General features: G+C 39.4%; 1 long non-coding RNA gene across 1 annotated transcript; it reads left to right on the top strand.

Annotated features, from left to right (window-relative positions):
- Nucleotides 1-655: 655 nt before the first annotated feature.
- Nucleotides 656-19,350, top strand: LOC117518566. The gene is made up of 3 exons (XR_004563023.1): nt 656-666; nt 2,794-2,800; nt 19,236-19,350. It is a non-coding gene; the product is annotated as an uncharacterized LOC117518566 (long non-coding RNA).
- Nucleotides 19,351-19,792: the final 442 nt, after the last annotated feature.

Here is a 19,792-nt window from a genome sequence, read left to right as displayed (position 1 = left end):
ATTCTGACTAATTGAGAGGTGTAAACACCATATGTAGGCTTACTAGGTATATTACTACTCATATGAGGAAATTTTTACAATATGAAAGTCAAAATCATCCCATTTGCTATTGTTTTCTGTTGTCTTTTTACGCTGTAATTGTGATGGATAAATATTTTTAATTTCATTCTCAAAATTAGGGTTATTTAAAGTAAATAGGTCATCAATGTAACGGAGGTATTATTCAAGGTTTTTGCTGAATGGTTATCTGTTTTAATAGTAGAGAAGCTTGAATCTTCGACTGGACTGGATTGCTTGACGTGAGGACGTTTTGCTTCTAATCGCAGAAGCTTCCTCAGCTAAAATTCTTGCTCTGGCAGTCTGACTTCTGTCTTGACCCTTGTAGAGAAGAACAAACAGAAGCCACAAAAGCAGGAGTTTTAAAACCTAACCAGACCCCCCTACCGAGAGGCAGACTGCTATTGGCTAGTGACTAAACAATTGCTTTAATTAGCACCTATTGTGCTCTAGTTAGCCCCCTCCTAATGACAGGGTAGCTGTCCCTCCTAACGATGAAACTAACGGCTCTCCTGACGGCTCTTCTGATAACGTGAATGACTCATTACCATGAACAAAAGACTGAAACTGCTTTGACCTGAGTACCCCATTGTCAACAGGGGACAAAGCGTGTCTCAGACCCCCTCCCCAGTTAAGGCTGGGTTTCAACTGTTTCACATACAATGCCTCCTTCACCCCTCTCTCAAACCATTTCTTCTCTCTGGCTAAGATTTTAACTTCTTTGTCCTCAAGAGTGTGGTTAGTGTCTTTAAGGTGGAGATGAACTGCAGTCCACTGGCACCGTCTCTGCAGTGCTGGTATAGTCTTTTGTGTAATGGCTGCTTAGTCTCACCTATGTAGTGTTTGTTACAATTTTCCTGACATCTGATAGAATACACTACATTGCTCTGGTTGTAACTAGGGATCCTGTCCTTAGGGTGAACTAATTTCTATCTCAAGGTGTTAACAGGTTTAAAGTAAACTGGGATTTTGTGTAGAAGATCCTCTGTAGTTTTTCCCCTACTCCTGTCTGTCTGGTCTCTTTTGTTCTTTGGGACTTCTGCACTTTATCCAGGGACCATCATGGGTACCCACGTATTGTGAGGGCTTTCCGGACATGTTGTTGTTCTTTACCCCTTCCCTCTGTAGTTGTGGTCACCTGTAGGGCTCTGTGTTGAAGAGTCCTGATCACCCCAAGCTTGTGTTCAAGGGGGTGGTTTGAGCCAAAGAGCAGATATTGGTCAGTGTGAGTAGGTTTTCTGTAAACCCCTGTCTGGAGCTGCCTGTTCTCTCCAATCGTAACATCACAGTCCAAGAAAGCTAAATGATTGTTTCTGGCATCCTCACATGTGAACTTGATATTGGAGTCCACCGAGTTGATGTGCTCTGTAAAGTCCTCAACTTCCTGTTGCTTGATTTTAACCCATGTGTCATCAACATATCTGAACCAGTGACTGGGAGAGATGCCCGTGAACGACGCCAAGGCTCTCTTCTCCACTAGCTCCATGTACAGACTGGCCACAATGGGGGATAAAGGAGACCCCATTGCACAACCATGGATCTGCCTGTAGTAATTCCCCCTAAACAGGAAATACGTGGTGTTAAGACAGATCTCCAAGAGTTGGCAGATGTGGTCTGGTGTGAGTTTGGTCGTTTCAAGTAGAGACGTATCCTCCAGCAGTCTCTGCCTCACAGCTGAGACAGCCTCAGCGGTGAGGATGGAGTTGAACAACAATATCACAACAAATGACACCATAGTTTCATCTGCCTCCAGCTGAAGGTCCTTGATCTTGTTCACGAAATCGTGTGTTCTCCACATTTCGTGGAGAACACACTACCTCCATGGATTTAGTTAAATCATGATTTAGCTCCATGGATTTAGTTAAATCATGATTGATTTAACTAAAATCTAAGGGATACTTTAACACAGTAGACCTTTGATGGGTTGAGTTACTACTGAAGAACTCACACCTGTACATGAAAAGGCTCAGCTGTCAAATCTTGACTTACTTCAAAACATTTAAAACTGTTGGTCCCCACATACAAAAAGTGCTGGCATAACAGTATCTGCAATGATCACATAATTTTAATGTAGTAATCCTCAAATTAAAGCTGACAGTTCACACTAAAATTTCTGGGAGGGGGGCACACTGCAACAATTGTGTCAATGTCCAAATATACATGGACATAACGGTATTTGAAACAAACACACACACACACAAACACCCTGCCACTGTGAGTGCTTTGATCTCCAAAATACCATGTTATACGACAAAACGTTTGAGCTGATTAAAAAACATAGGAAATGTCACAAAACAAATGAAAATCCGAATGAATTAATAAAACTATGACAAAGAATAAATGTCTCCTGCAGTTTGCAGTGATGATTCTTTGACCTAAAACTCAACCCAACTAAGACATCATATTCATTATCAATATTGTGTTGACCAATTTAATAACCATTCCCCACAACAACTACCTTTCAAAGCTGTCTGGGAGAAACTCATATTTGCATTAATTTGCAAATTCTGCAAAAGAACCATGCTGGCATAGTGGAATAAAAATGAGCTTTAATATGCATATGCTGCTGACAACAACTCTTCAAAAAGAATGTAATAGACATAAATGACATATAAATGTTATTTAGATTGTCACTTAATATCATGCAAAGTAGTGATATGTCTTGCCTTATCAAATATTTGAGCTACAGGAATATTTTGGGCTCCGCCTCTACGTGTGCATGCCTTTTCCTATGAGCATTGATGTGAGTGTGTGAGCTCCATTCTATAACAATCTCTGTCCTATCAGACAGGTGGAGGAGAATTCTTGCCCGTGCTAAGACAACGTGCTTACATAGGCCTTGTTAGCTTTGCACCAGTCAGATCTTTACTCATGCTGCTTGACAAGGCCGTATTGACAACAGATACAGAAAAGTACACAGCTTCAGATAAATTACAGCAACTAGATTCAGATCTTCATCTGATTTGAAGCTTATCTGCCTGGGATCATTGTGTACACTTGCATTATAAAACAGAAAGGGGCATATCCATATTTATTATATAGCTGCAATTCTTCGCACGCTCTGTTTGGCTGATTACCGGTCAGATATTTTCCCATATCCGAGCCAGTTACCGTGACAATCGGTCCGCAACACGTATTTTTGCTACAAACCAGAAAGCTAAAAACACGATTAGGAAAAAACTAAGTTGGACATGAACATACTCCATTAATATCTAAACAGCATCTGAAAAAAAAACACTGATTGAAAGCTTGCCACCTAACGAATGGACCGTCTGTTAGCAAGTTCTTCATGGAGGTGAAGAAAATAAACGAGCTCAACACCGTCAGCAGCATATTCAGGTTATACTGTAAGTTTGCATGTTTCTCTGTATAATAGCCATATAATAAAGGAATTAGTAACCTCGCTCCCTCAGTCTGTACAGGGATATCAGACCCTTGCTGGCACTCGGTCTGTACTTACACATCGGTCTCATATTTCCCTGTACAGACCTCTTGCTCTGTTAATAATGCTTTAATATTCCATGACATCAACCACAGGCTTTCTGAAGTACTGGTTTGACCCACAAATGGTGCGGCTCTGTATGCCCCCATCTTGGCAGTGCCTAATTCCATGAAGCTTCCAGCCAGCCCATGAATGGGTAAATAGGTGGAGCGTGAGCAGACCAGCATCACCTGAGCAGGACAAACAAAGCCCAAACAAGCCAACTATGTCGAATGGTCCAGTCACCTACGGCACACAACGATTCCTGGACAAAGGGAAAAAAGTTTTAAAAAGTCACAATTCCTTGAGAAAAGGTGGACGAAAGAGCTTTATCACCAAATAGCCTGTGAAGCAAGAGCGCAAAAGGGACGAAAGAGGAACTAAACAAAACCTAAGCTATCGTTGATCTCGACGCTTTAAACTAAATGTGCCTGGAGCCACAGCCGGAGCAGTGTGTGTCTGCATCTTTGAGTTCCACGACTTGGTGCTGGGACAGAGCTCATAGCGTCTGAGTCCTGGAGAAACTGCAAACAGAAGCTGTGGAGATCTGTGTGCATGTTGGAGGACCCACCTGCTTTGGTTACTCATCCAGAACAAAAGAGGGATCATCGCCTTCATCATCAGAATCCTCATTGTCTGATGACATGCTGCGCTCCGTCTTGCTCCATTTAAAAAACTCTGGTGTGTCGTGGTCACTGTCTCACTATTACGTTACTAAGCTCTCTCTCTCTCTCTCCTCTCTCTCTCTCTCTCTCTCTCTCTACCTCTCTATATATGTATATATATATTATATATATATAATATATTAGTATATATATATGTATATATATAAATATATATATATATATTTATTTATACAGAAAACTGTCAAAACGGGTAATAAATATAAGTGTAAAGATGACTGAATATATCAGAGCAGTAAACTGATCAGTCTGTGTGAATACTGTGCACTGACTCCCCATGTGCGGTTATTTCCACCAGCTGCAGCTGATCCACAATGTGAATGCTGCCTTCCAGAACAGCTCTTTACATAATCATTTGAATTGTCTACCTGTTGCCATGTGTATATAAGGGCTGGATTGTCATTCCTACACTGGTATTGTAATATTTAATATAAAAAAATAATAAGTGCACACAGGAGCTGCAGCTGTCACTGACGCTGGGTTCAAATACCATTGGAAATTACACAACTTTTTTGTTGTTTCAAATTCAGCAGTTGCTTGTGGCAAAATAATTAATTGTATCCACACAAAAATTAATTCTGGCCTATATAAGGTGCATGAGCCCATTGAAACTGACTCCCCACCCAGATAAAAAAAAATCCAAGCAAGTAGGCTGAGTTTGCCCTGTAATGTCCGAAGGTACATGAACGCAGCAGCACTCAGAAGCAGCTTCTGTACTGTGTGAAAACATTCAGCTGGTCGAACAAAGTCAAACTAAACGCTAAGATTACAAAAACTAAGAATAGCTACAATTAAAAAACATCAAGAACAACAGCAAAATGAAACACGGACAAATTGAGGTTTTCGTTGCCCCTCGTTAAAATTTTTTAACAGTTTAAAAATCCTGATGAAATGCCAGCTGCAGGAACAAAGCTGGGCAAACTTTAAACGATGCCACGAAAGTAAAAAAAAGTCCAGATTTCTTGTTTCGTTAGGGCTTCTTTGCCCTTTGTTAAGTGCCGTGTGACTGGGCCATAACCAGCTAACTTTAGTTCAGGTCTTTGATTCACACATAATTTTGGGGAGTGGGCAGTGGATTTCATAACAGGTGACTTGGGGAAGGTATAACAAAATCTATAAGGGTAATTTCAAGTTACCAATAAATGCTAACAGTGCTAACATACAAAATAAATAAGACTATAATTTCACTCAGCTGAAATACTGGAGCACAGACATCTTAGATGGCCTGTTAGTACAATTAACTGCACAGCAAGCCACATTATCTCAGATATTTGTAATAAAATGGTTATTAAACAAACCAAACCCCCCCCCCAAAAAAAAACTCTCGCACACTGCCTCACTTGCAACACAACACAAGGGTGAATTTAATCAAGCAAACAAGCAAGCAACGTTTCGGCCAAAGGCCATCAATTTCCATGGATGAAAAGCCATCTTAAATAGGGTGTGGCTGATTACATCACAGGATATTGTCATAGAAAAAACATAACCTTTTTAATATACACTTCCATACAACTCATACAATAATGTATGTCACAATGAAACATATTACATAAAAAACAGATATATAAGACAGCTCAATAGACATACACACACTATAATCAATCAATCAATCAATTTTTTTATATAGCGCCAAATCACAACAAACAGTTGCCCCAAGGCGCTTTATATTGTAAGGCAAGGCCATACAATAATTATGTAAAACCCCAATGGTCAAAACGACCCCCTGTGAGCAAGCACTTGGCTACAGTGGGAAGGAAAAACTCCCTTTTAACAGGAGAGAAACCTCCAGCAGAACCAGGCTCAGGGAGGGGCAGTCTTCTGCTGGGACTGGTTGGGGCTGAGGGAGAGAACCAGGAAAAAGACATGCTGTGGAGGGGAGCAGAGATCGATCACTAATGATTAAATGCAGAGTGGTGCATACAGAGCAAAAAGAGAAAGAAACAGTGCATATACATATATACACATACATATGCACGCACATACCCATTCATCAAGAGACCAGTCTCAATAAATAAACTAGACAGAGGAAATGGAGCATATACCATAGGACTATAACAGAAAAATGTCATAAGAAGATATTGAGAATCAGTTCATCATTAAGCCCCTTAGGTGCCAAAGTTTGTAATGTTTCAATCCAGTAGGCCTCTCTTTTTTTCAAAAGTTTATCATGGTCTCCCCTCTAAAGGGAGGAGGGACCTGTTCAATGTCACAAAAACGAAGAGTGCTTACATTATGATGTGCATCATTGAAATGAACGGCTACTGGATAATTCCTGTCATTTCTGCGAATTGAACATTTGTGTTCACTTATTCTTTGTTTTAATTGTCTTATGGTCTTGCCCACATATGCTAAACCACAAGGACAGCGTAAGAGATAAATCACGTGTGGATACACAAGTTATTACATTCCGAATGGATATTTTTTTACCACTGTGGGGGTGCTGGAAAAAAGTAGTTTCATAAGTATTATTACATTGCGCACAATTCCCACACCGGTAATTTACATTCGGAATAGGTGCCAGCAAACTCTGGATAGATGTAACTTTAGGGGTAACGTTGGCACGAACAAGATAGTCTCTAAGATTCCTACCTCTCCTACTGACAAAAAGGGGAGGGTATCTAAAAATTGTAGAGAGCTCAGGATCAGATGTCAAAATGTGCCAGTGTTTTTTAAAAATAGCCTTGATGGTAGCAGAGTGAGGAGAATACTGTGTAATGCAGGTAACAGAGAATTCCTTTTTCTGTTTCACAGTCTTTTTTAACAGTTCTGAACGTGGTTTCTTCAAAGCCAGGTCATATGCCTTCTCAACCCAAATGGATGGGTAACCCCTTTCTATGAATTCTTTTCATTTCCCCTGCCTGTTCGATGAAATTTTCATCAGAATGGCAAATACGCCTAAGTCTGTAAAACTGGCTAATGGGGAGACCCTTTTTGAGCGATGTAGGGTGAAAACTAGAAGCTAACAGCAAAGTATTTCTATCAGTCTCCTTCCTATATAAAGAAGTGATGATAGTACCATTAGCTTTCATAACCAGCATATCCAAAAAACTGACTCTTTCAGTACTGTATTGCGATGTAAAAAATAAACTTGATTCAAAGCTGTTCAACAAGTTAACAAATTCATTGACCTCTGTGGGCTGCCATTAAAAACACAAAAAATATCATCAATGTATCTGAACCATTTAAGAATATTACGCATATAAACAGATTTTTTTCCTGACTAAACACAAATTGCTTTTCAAAAAATCCAACATACAAATTTGCACAATTGGGTGCACAAATGGTACCCATACTTGTACCAGATATTTGTAGATAAAACTCATTTTCAAAGCAAAAATAGTTGTGTTTCATGATAAATTCAGTGAAATCCAAAATCAGTTCATTTGGAGGACTAGATGAACTATCTCTCTGTTGGAGGTAATGCCTTAATGCCTCTATACCTCCTTCATGGGGAATATTAGTATAAAGGTTAGTGATGTCTAATGTTAATATGAGGACATTCTCAGGTAAATCTTTAAGATCAGAACATTTTTCTATAAAGTCACTTGAGTCTCTTATATATGATGGAAGGGTGTGAACAAATGGCTTGATATAATAATCCACATACGTGGAAAGAGGGGACCACAAAGAGTCATTTTGAGCCACTATAGGGCGCCCTGGAGGATTACTCAAAGATTTATGTATTTTCGGAAAAGTATATATAACAGGGCATATGGGATATTTGCAAAACAGGAATTCAAAATCATGCTCCGTAATCCACTTTTTAGACTTAGCTTCTTCAAGATAAAACAAAAGTTTTTCTGAAAGAGCATAGTGGAATTATGGTCCAACTTCTTATAAAAACGAGCATCTGACAGTTGGAGTAGAATTTCCTGCCTGTATTTTTCATAGTCTTGAATACAGATAGCACCCCCTTTATCAGCCGGTTTGATCACAATATCTTTATCCTTCATTAATTCCTTCAGGGCAATTTTCTTCTTTGGATAGATTATGATTATATTATAAGGTTTATCCACACATTTTTAATGTCCTGTTCAACCAGCCTACAAAACTATTAATTGAAGCATTGGATGTATTAGGACAGAACATTTGGCCGAAACGCTGCTTGCTTGTTTGCTTGATTAAATTCACCCTTGTGTTGTGTTGCAAGTGAGGCAGTGTGTGAGAGTTTTTTGGTTTGTTTAGCAGCCTTTGTGCCTTCTCTTACACACCTGTTGTCAAGGGATGTGCGAAGTGATTTCTTTTTTAATAAAATGGTTATAAAAGACAAATACAGCAGGCCCACAACAGCTAGCCACCACTGCTACCTGCCTCTGTTAACAGGAGTCCTCTTACATGCTCAGAGCTGTCACACAAAGTGATCACGCCACTGATGATTCTTAAATTTATGTCTTAAATATCTTAAATTGCTGAATTATAAAAAAAAAATCATGTCCTGTACAGTTGTCATGAACAGGGAAACTAGCTGTAGAAAACCAAAAGTGTTTTTGTTTTTTGTACCAGGCTGTAAAAATGTTATATCATTTCTGGTGTAAAGTTGGGAGTGACTTGCTTTCGAAGCCAGCCTCAAGGTGGCCATTCAAAGAACAAGTTCTTTTCACTTCTGCAGGAGCTTCATTTCCAGCACCGGAGGAAGGAGCTTATTGGGCATATCTTTGAAACAATAATCGGAGCCCTCAACAGTTCCTGTATTGCAAAGTGATTTAAGTAATAATAGGTGAATAGACTTCATTGCCAGCACTGTTTCACACCTCCACTACCATAATACCAGGCGTCAGAGAAAATATGTTATTTCTGTTTTCTTGCTCAATGTGCATTCATTAGAAAATGCACCCCTGCCGCCAACACCACTACATTTCGTGGTCAGGCACCCTGCTGCCAGCAACCCCAGTGTGAAAATGAGTCATTTTGAAATGAATAATTAATTGTGTCTTCAGGGAGGGGATTCACATAAGTGTATGCGTGTCTGTGACTCTGTCTGCATCCTTGTTCACTACTGTCGGTGTGTGAACCCTATAAATTTGTCCTTGTTGGTCATGTCACTTCAGCATTTCAGAAGAGCCTACGCCTCCAGATTCTCTCTCGCTCTTGCCATCAAATGTGAATATGCAGATATGAGAGCAGGGGACGGCACACAGGGAGGTGTGGAGCATTAAAATCATAAATAAACAGAAGCTTTGCGGGTTTTCCTACCACAGTAACGGCTGCTACTTGACCTCAGGCGGTCTGCGGCGAGCAGGGATGATAGATCCGTCCTTCTTCGTCCTACAGCTGTTCACACATCAACAGCAGTAGTTCCAATTAAAACGCTGAACTGGCGGCATCTTTATCACTACTGACACTCTAGAGGCTCATGTGTCACTTCAGGCCTGGATGAGCCGATGAAGGCGACTTGGAGAGAATATAGGAGGGTAGGGGGGTTAATGAGAGTCCAGTACTCCTGGCAGCCAACATTCTTAGTCTTCCCTTCTTGCATGGCTGCCACAGGCCTTCAGTCAAATATTCTGTATTCGAATGTACAACCCCAATTCCAATGAAGTTGGGACGTTATGTGAAATGTAAATAAAAAACAGACTACAATGATTTGCAAATCCTCTTCAACCTATATTCAATTGAATACACCACAAAGACAAGATATTTAATGTTCAAACTGATAAACTTTATTGTTTTTGTGCAAATATTTGCTCATTTTGAAATGGATACCTGCAACACATTTCAAAAAAGCTGGGACAGTGGTATGTTTACCACTGTGTTACATCACCTTTCCTACTAACAACACTCAATAATTGTTTTGGAACTGAGGAAAATAATTGTGTCATGACTGGGTATAAAAGGAGCATCCCCAAAAGGCTCAGCCTTTCACAAGCAAAGATGGGGTGAGGATCACCGCTTTGTGAACAACTGTGTGAAAAAATAGTCCAACAGTTTAAGAACAATGTTTCTCAAAGTTCAATTGCAAGGAATTTAGGGATTCCATCATCTACAGTCCATAATAGGGCTGCAACAACGAATCGATAAAATCGATAAAATTCGATTACGACAGGCATTGGCAACACATTGCGTCATCGATGCATTGTGTCGAGCGATTATGGCGCCAGAAGCGACCAGTGCACAGAGACAGATCAGACGCTGTTTCGCAGAAGAACTACACACTTATAATATGGTAGAAGCAAGTAGACAGAAGAAAGTCAAGACTTCAAAAGTGTGGGAGCACTTTACGTTAACGCAAAGACGTTTGTTAACTGCAACATTTGCAAGTCACACCTCGCATGGCACGGGAGTACAACGGCAATGATGCATCTCAAACGAACGCATGTCGGAGTCATCAATGAGGAAGGGGAGAGCTCAGTGTCTGGACAAGTTAACAAATGTTTTTTTTGTTTAAGCAGTCGTAACGTCTCAGTATGACAAGTCAGGCAGTGATATGAAGCTAGTCAGGCTCAGGCTGTCTGCGCGTCTCCCAGAGCAGTGAGGTGAGGGGCAGAGTGAGAGAAAAAGAAAACAGTAACAGCACCGACAGTTTTTTATTAATGTTGTCAAAGTCCGACCATCGACATTAACGCTTGTCCGATTGTCCGGGACAAGTGTAAAATGTGATCAGACAAGTAATAGCTCTAAATCGTTGTCCGACCGGACAAGTGGCATTTTTTTTTCGTTTAAATCATTCAAATTCTTCTCGCACAACTGTTGATTTTCAAGTATTTTAAGTTTTCAAATAATGTTCTGTTGTTAAATAAAGTGATGGAAGGAGAGAAAAATTGTTTCCCTGGCACATTTTTAAAAAATTCCCCGCTAATCTGATTAATCGATTAATCGTGTCGAAACCCCATCAAATTAATCGATGATCCAAATAAACGTTTGTTGCAGCCCTAGTCCATAATATTCAGAAGATTCAGAGAATCTGGAGAACTTTCTACACATAAGCGGCAAGGCTGAAAACCAACATTGAATGCCCGTGACCTTCGATCCCTCAGGCAGTACTGCATTAAAAACTGATATCATTGTGTAAAGGATCTTACCGCGTGGTCTCAGGAACACTTCAGAAAACCATTGTCAGTTAACACAGTTTGTCACTACATCTACAAGTGCAAGTTAAAACTCTACCAAGCAAAGCGAAAGCATACATCAACAACATCCAGAAACGCCGCCGCCTTCTCTGGGCCCGAGCTCATTTGAAATGGACAAAAGTAAAGTGGAAAAGTGTGCTGTGGTCTGATGAGTCCACATTTCAAATTGTTTTTGGAAATCATGGACGTTGTGTCCTCTGGACAAATGAGGAAAAAGACCATCCAGATTGTTACCAGCGCAAAGTTAAAAAACCAGCATGTGTGATGATATGGGGGGTGTTAGTGCCCATGGCATGGGCAACTTACACATCTGTCATGGCACCATCAATGCTGAAAGGTACATCCAAGTTTTGGAGCAACACATGCTGCCATCCAAGAAACGTCTTTTTCAGGGACATCCCTGTTTATTTCAGCAAGACAATGCCAAGACACATTCTGCACGTGTTACAACAGCATGGCTTCGTAGTAAAAGAGTGCGGGTACTAGACTGGCCTGCCTGCAGTCCAGACCTGTCGCCCACTGAAAATGTATGGCACATTATGAAGCGCAAAATACGACAATGGAGACCCTGGACTGTTGAACAACTAAAGTTGTACATCAAGCAACAATGGGAAAGAATTCCACCTACAAAGCTTCAACAATTAGTGTCGTCAGTTCCCAAACACTTATTGAGTGTTGTTAGAAGGAAAGGTGATGTAACACAGTGGTAAACATACCACTGTCCCAACTTTTTTGAAATGTGTTGCAGGAATCCATTTCAAAATGAGCAAATATTTGCACAAAAACAATAAAGTTTATCAGTTTGAACATTAAATATCTTGTCTTTGTGGTGTATTCAACTGAATATAGGTTGAAAATCAAATCAAATCAAATCAATTTTATTTATATAGCGCCAAATCACAACAAACAGCTGCCCCAAGGCGCTTTATTGTAAGGCAAGGCCATACAATAATTACGGAAAAACCCCAACGGTCAAAACGACCCTCTGTGAGCAAGCACTTGGCGACAGTGGGAAGGAAAAACTCCCTTTAAACAGGAAGAAAGCTCCAGCAGAACCAGGCTCAGGGAGGGGCAGTCTTCTGCTGGGACTGGTTGGGGCTGAGGGAGAGAACCAGGAAAAAGACATGCTGTGGAAGAGAGCAGAGATCAATCACTAATGATTAAATGCAGAGTGGTGCATACAGAGCAAAAAGAGAAAGAAACACTCAGTGCATCATGGGAACCCCCCAGCAGTCTAAGTCTATAGCAGCATAACTAAGGGATGGTTCAGGGTCACCTGATCCAGCCTTAACTATAAGCTTTAGCAAAAAGGAAAGTTTTAAGTCTAATCTTAAAAGTAGAGAGGGTGTCTGTCTCCCTGATCTGAATTGGGAGCTGGTTCCAGAGGAGAGGAGCCTGAAAGCTGAAGGCTCTGCCTCCCATTCTACTCTTACAAACCCTAGGAACTACAAGTAAGCCTGCAGTCTGAGAGCGAAGCGCTCTATTGGGGTGATATGGTACTATGAGGTCCCTAAGATAAGATGGCACCTGATTATTCAAAACCTTATAAGTAAGAAGAAGAATTTTAAATTCTATTCTAGAATTAACAGGAAGCCAATGAAGAGAGGCCAATATGGGTGAGATATGCTCTCTCCTTCTAGTCCCCGTCAGCACTCTAGCTGCAGCATTTTGAATTAACTGAAGGCTTTTTAGGGAACTTTTAGGACAACCTGATAATAATGAATTACAATAGTCCAGCCTAGAGGAAATAAATGCATGAATTAGTTTTTCAGCATCACTCTGAGACAAGACCTTTCTAATTTTAGAGATATTGCGCAAATGCAAAAAAGCAGTCCTACATATTTGTTTAATATGCGCATTGAATGACATATCCTGATCAAAAATGACTCCAAGATTTCTCACAGTATTACTAGAGGTCAGGGTAATGCCATCCAGAGTAAGGATCTGGTTAGACACCATGTTTCTAAGATTTGTGGGGCCAAGTACAATAACTTCAGTTTTATCTGAGTTTAAAAGCAGGAAATTAGAGGTCATCCATGTCTTTATGTCTGTAAGACAATCCTGCAGTTTAGCTAATTGGTGTGTGTCCTCTGGCTTCATGGATAGATAAAGCTGGGTATCATCTGCGTAACAATGAAAATTTAAGCAATGCTGTCTAATAATACTGCCTAAGGGAAACATGTATAAAGTGAATAAAATTGGTCCTAACACAGAACCTTGTGGAACTCCATAATTAACCTTAGTCTGTGAAGAAGATTCCCCATTTACATGAACAAACTGTAATCTATTAGATAAATATGATTCAAACCACTGCAGCGCAGTGCCTTTAATACCTATGGCATGCTCTAATCTCTGTAATAAAATTTTGTGGTCAACAATATCAAAAGCAGCACTGAGGTCTAACAGAACAAGCACAGAGATGAGTCCACTGTCTGAGGCCATAAGATTGTGTGGGCCGCTGAAGAGGAGGTACTGCTGGCCCACCACCACAAGATGGCGCCCTGCTTGAAGTGCGGGCTTCAAGCACGAGAGGGCGTCGGAGCGACCAGGAGTGACAGCTGTCACTCATCATCCGTACCAGCTGTCACTCATCCACTACTCATCACCACCACCATAAAGGCCGGACTGCAACTCCCCTCCCCGCCGAGAAATCGACTACCAATCAGGTAATTTTCTCTGCTGACTTAAACTTTGAGTATTAGTCTGATCTCTTTTTGCAGCCGTTTTCCTGTGGTGTGCCTTATCTGCGGAGTTGGCGTTTGGTGTGGACTGCGACGGCTTCGCCTCACACCCCCACTCAGATAAGTGGTTAACTCAGGAGCTGCACGAGTGTGTGATTGGAGGTGGAGGTTCTCCCTCCTTTACTGAATACAGACTGTGGGATTACTGAGTGTGCGACCTCACACTCATCTGGACTGTCTCTGTTCTTGCCAGCAGTACCGGGTCTGACTGCTGAAGACAGCGGCCACCTGGGGGCAGGGCTTGGCGGCTCCGGTGTTCTTCAGCTCCGTTGGCGGTGGAAGCTGTGTGGATCCGGCTTTTCTCTCACCAGGCGTCTTCTATCGTCGCGAGCCTGCCCACACGTCCTGGTGTATGATGACAGTCACTAATGTTGTTCGGCCCACTGATGCTTTAAATTAAATTTCCCCCTCAGACTGTAATCCCCTGATCTGTTAAAAAACATATTTTTAATATTTGCTGGAAGTAAATTGTTTATTGCTTTATACACAATTTGTACTGTTTGAAAATGAACCAAGTCTGTGAATTTTAAGAATTTGGATTGTAAAAATAGTGGATTTGTATGATCTCTATAGCCAGTATTATGAATAATTCTTATAGCTCTTTCTGCATTACTGATAGTGATTGTGTTGTACCTTTATAAGTATTACCCCATACTTCTGCACAGTACTGTAAATATGGTAAAACCAGTGAGCAGTAAGAATGCGGAGTGAGTTGTGGTCCAGAATATGTTTCGCTTTGTTTAGAATTGAAATGCTTCTTGACAGTTTACTTTGTATATGTTTTATATGAGTCTTCCAGTTTATCTTATCATCTATTATCACCCCCAGAAACTTATTTTCATGTACCCTTTCAATATCTACCCCCTCGACTTGTAACTGAACCTGTATGTCTGTATTACAATAGCCAAATAACATGTATTTTGTTTTACTTAAGTTTAATGATAATTTGTTTCTGTCAAACCATATTTTCAATTTTCCCATTTCTATACTGATCCTCAGTAACTCCTGCAAATCCCCCCCCTGAACAAAAAATGCTTGTGTCATCTGCAAATAATACTAATTTTAATTTTTGGAAACATTGACAATGTTTTATATAAATTAGAAACAGTTTTGGACCCAATACTGACCCCTGTGGGACGCCACAAGCATTGTCCAAGCATGATGATGTATATTCCCCCAACTTCACAAACTGTTTTCTGTTACTTAAGTAGCTTCTCACCCAGTGCAACACCAACCCCCTAATCCCATACTGTTCAGGTTTACTGATTAATATGTCATGATTGATTGTATCAAAAGCCTTTTCAAGGTCTATAAATATTCCAACTGAATGTAATTTGTGGTCTATGGCGTTTGTAATCTCTCAACTGATTCTATTAATGCAAGTGATGTTGAACTATGTGCTCTGAATCCATATTGACTATCAGTAAGTAATTTATGTTTATTTATGAATTTGTCTAATCTATTATTGAATAACTTTTCTAATAATTTGGAAAATTGTGGAAGCAAAGAAACAGGTCTATAATTTGTGAAGTGGTGTCTATCCCCAGTCTTATACAGCGGCACAACCTTAGCTATTTTCATTTGATTGGGAAATTTACGGTTTGAAATGATAAGTTACAGATGTATGTTAATGGTTCTACAATCCATTCAATGACCTGTTTTACCACCACCATATCAATTTCATTTAAATCGGTAGATGTTTATATTTACAATTATTCACAAAGTCTATAATTTCTTTTCCATCCACTGCTGTGAGGAACATTGAACAGGGATTTCTTTCTATGAGATTATTATCCCAATCCTCAGGTTGGGAATCAGGAATTTTTTTCTGCCAAGCTTGGTCCAATATTTACAAAAAAATTATTAAAACCGTTGACTACCTCATCCTTATTTTCCTTCTTGACATTATTATCAATGAAATACTGAGTAACTCTGTTTTTTATTACCATTTTGATAATGCTATTTAATATATCCCATATTCCTTTAATATTGTTTTTGTTATTATATAATATGTTACTATAATATTCCTTCCTACATACCCGTATAATATTAGTTAATCTATTTTTGTATTTCTTATATCTATTTTCTGCCTCTTTAGTCTTTAGTTTTATGAATTCTCTATACAGTGTATTTTCTTATTACATGCATTTCGTAACCCTTTCGTCATCCATGGTCGAGCTTGGATTTTTTGTTTTCTGTAGTCTTGTTTAATTGGACAATTTTATCATATAATGATGTAAATATTTGTAAAAAGTTTCATATGCACTATCAACATCACTTTCACTGTATACCTTTTCCCAGTTTTGCTCCTGTAAATCCTTCTTTAGTGTGTTCATGTTTTCCTCTGTCCGCACTCGCCTGTATTTTATTTTCTCCTCTGGCTGATTCCGCCGATGGTTTCTATAAACGATGAAAACTGGTAGATGATCACTAATGTCATTGATTAATAATCCACTCACAGTGTTATTGTCAGTATCATTGCTGAATATATTATCAATTAAGGTAGCACTATGGGATGTAATTCTGCTTGGCCTGGTGATTTTTGGATATAAACTCGTACTGTACATTATACTGATAAATTCATCTGTTATTTTATGCTTATTTGGATTGAGCAGATCAATATTTAAGTCACCACAAATGAACACAGTTTTTTGATTAGTTTTTGAGAACATTTTTCCCATACAGTGAATGTTTCAATACTAGATCCTGGTGCTCTATATATACAGCTGACTAATACATTTTTGCTTTTTTCTTCACATATTTCAATAGTTATACATTCTAATAAGTTATCAATCACAGTTGTCATATTGTCTACTATTTTATAATCCATGTTCTTATCCACATACACAGCCACTCCTCCTCCACTCTTATTCTTTCTGTTTACACAATTAAATTCATATCCATCCAGTTCAAAATCCATTCCTTTATCTTCATTGATCCATGTTTCTGATATAGCAATTATGTTAAATATTTTTTTAAACTGACTTAAATATTCTTTAATGTTGTTAAAGTTTGCATATAGACTTCTGCTGTTGAAATGGATTATTGATAATTTGTCATCCACATATAGTCAGCTCCAAGCAGGGCCGGTGCTAGCCATTTGGGTACCCTAAGCTCAAATGCTTTGTGGTGACCCCCCCCCCCCCCCTCCCAAAATGGGAATTTGTCAGTGGGGTTCTCTTTATTTCCAAAATAACTTCTCAATACTCAATATTAAATTGAGTTATTTTAATAACAATTTATTAATGTTTTGAAAACGGCTGCAAATAAATAATTTTGCATTAACAATGGCACCGAACTTGACAAGAAATAAATGTAAAATAAAATAAATAAATACCACCACCATTATTTAAAAATGTGATCAATAACTACAGTCTGTAGTTAATTAATTAAAGTCCTCTCAGAAAAAAAATGTGAAACTTTTTTCATGTATCAGCTTTTAACACAGGATTTTGTGCTTTTCTCCCATTTAGATCATTGTCAAGTCAATTCTCTTTATATTTTTGGACCATTTCATGTACGAAACAATACGTCAATGTGAATTTTCACAAATATTTGACATTTTACACACTAAATTAATTCTGAAAAAAATCTGAGTAATAATGAAAAGAATCAGCAGCTGCACCATTAAACGTGGCGTAAAGAACTAACATTTAAATCATGATTTTGAAATAAAATGTTCAATTACACAGCAGTTGAGGCTTATTTAACATCAGTGAGCATACGTGGGAATTTAATCGCATGTGGAATTTAAAGCATCGAGTGTTTCAAAGCACTGGCTGTAAACAAAGGATCATTCAGTTCTCTGTAGCCTAATTCCAGAAAACATGATTCCAAAAAATGATCCGGGTGAGGTCGCACTAGAGACTATTAAAGTGATGCAGTGGCTTAAAAAACATACACTATGGATCTGGAAGATTCAAGTTATTACATGAAAAACAGCAGAAGAAAAAAGCCCCTCAATAATCTTCCAAGTCATTATACTTTCACTCTCCTGAAATGTTAAAGACGAGAACAGTGCGGTTTTCTTCTTAAAGAAAACTGGCAAAATTCCGATGTGGCAACAATGATTGCAGTGTACAGTCCAGATCGTTCCTTGCACTGTAACAAATAGCCAATTTGTTACTAAGTGATTTCATACTTGCACATTTACTCTGTTCACTGGGGACATTTGAATAATTTGCACACGACTGGTTTTAAAGAAATATAAATTTTATTGAATGTCTTTCTTTCATCCATTGTTTAGATTTGGAGGCAGGCAGTGGGCCCTGGAGGAGAGAGGGAGACATTAGGTCAACAATCAACTGTAATTGGGAAGTGCAAAAATGTTGTGCAATATGTTTTAGGTTGTTTTAGTGTTTGGTGTATGTGTTGATGTGTATTGTGGTGTTTTAGTGAATAGTTGTAATCTGTCTCCCTTACCTTCTGTCTTGTGTCCAGGTGGCAAAGAGGTCCCACCAGAAACATGTCCCCATGATAAAGGTTCCAGGCCAGACCAGGGCAGGAGAATGTGAGGGGGGACAGGTTAAGGGGTTTATTTGTTTATGGATTTTAGTTAGCAGGGGTGTTTGGTTTTAGGGTTTATGTACAGAAATGGTGGGCTTTTAAATGGGTTTGGCTTAGTTAAAGTTATGGAGGTTTTTCAAACAGGTTTTGTGAGTTAGTTTTTCAACTGTTACCTTTTTAGATTCTAATGGTTCAACCCAATCAGCCAGACCAGATAAAAAGGCGTCTGGAAGATCACTCTGGTTTTTTTGGGGGGCTGCTGGAAAAGAGACTACTCCACCCACCTCTCTGGGCACTTTGTACTTTATGCACTGTTTCTTTACAAATATAGAAAAAATTAAAACTGTGGACCACGTCATCTTGCCTCTGTCTCACGTATATCCGATCGCTAACAGCCAGACGACTTCACATGCACGATCAGTCCGTGCGCGTGGTTCGCCCAGGCTGGGAGACGACAAGAGGAGAGCCCCGCACTGTGCTCATGCTGATTGAAAACATGTGCTCAATGTTTAAATAGTATTTTTAAATACTGAATTATAATATTAACTTGGAATATGAACACGACTAGTGAATAGGTGTAGCTTTGAAAGTCAAATAAAAAGAAAGAAAGAAATACAACAAAAGAAATACAAAAAGAGCCTATCCTGCTGGAGCCTATCCCACTGATCACTGGGCCAGAGGCAGTGTCACATATAGACAGAGACACACTTTCACACTCTCACTCCCACCCACAGTCAATTCAGAGTCACCAACTCACCAAACCTGCATGTCTTTGAAAGTGGGAGGAAGCCGAAGCACCAAGAGGGAGCCCACACAAACACGATGATAATATGCAAACTTTTTTTTTTGTTAGTTTTCCTGGCACTCCACTCGCACATGAATCAGTGGCCTCATGCGACAAGGAGAAAATCATTGATCTGAATGATCAGCAGAGAAAATGTGGAAATACCTTGCACACGCTCCAACCTCAGTTTCTGATATCTCCGAGGTTGTTTTTTTGTTTTGTTTTTTCATGCTTTCACTCCGGAGTGCATCGAGTGTACAGTGAGCCGCCCCGACTGCAGCACAAAGCAGTAGCAGCAGTTTCTAACAGTCTCCATTCACATGCTGCTGCAGCTACTTTTATTGCCCACTCACACTTTGAATTCACTGCCAATCTGCACTGAAATTTGCACAGTTATTAATTTAAAAACAATTCACCATGACAATAATCTGTTTTTCACACTATAATACAAACGTTGCAATGAAACCACGTTC

Source organism: Thalassophryne amazonica, chromosome 10 (genome assembly GCF_902500255.1).
Source record: "Thalassophryne amazonica chromosome 10, fThaAma1.1, whole genome shotgun sequence".
NCBI classification, from domain to species: Eukaryota; Metazoa; Chordata; class Actinopteri; order Batrachoidiformes; family Batrachoididae; genus Thalassophryne; species Thalassophryne amazonica.
This window is presented reverse-complemented; position numbering and strand designations above follow the sequence as displayed.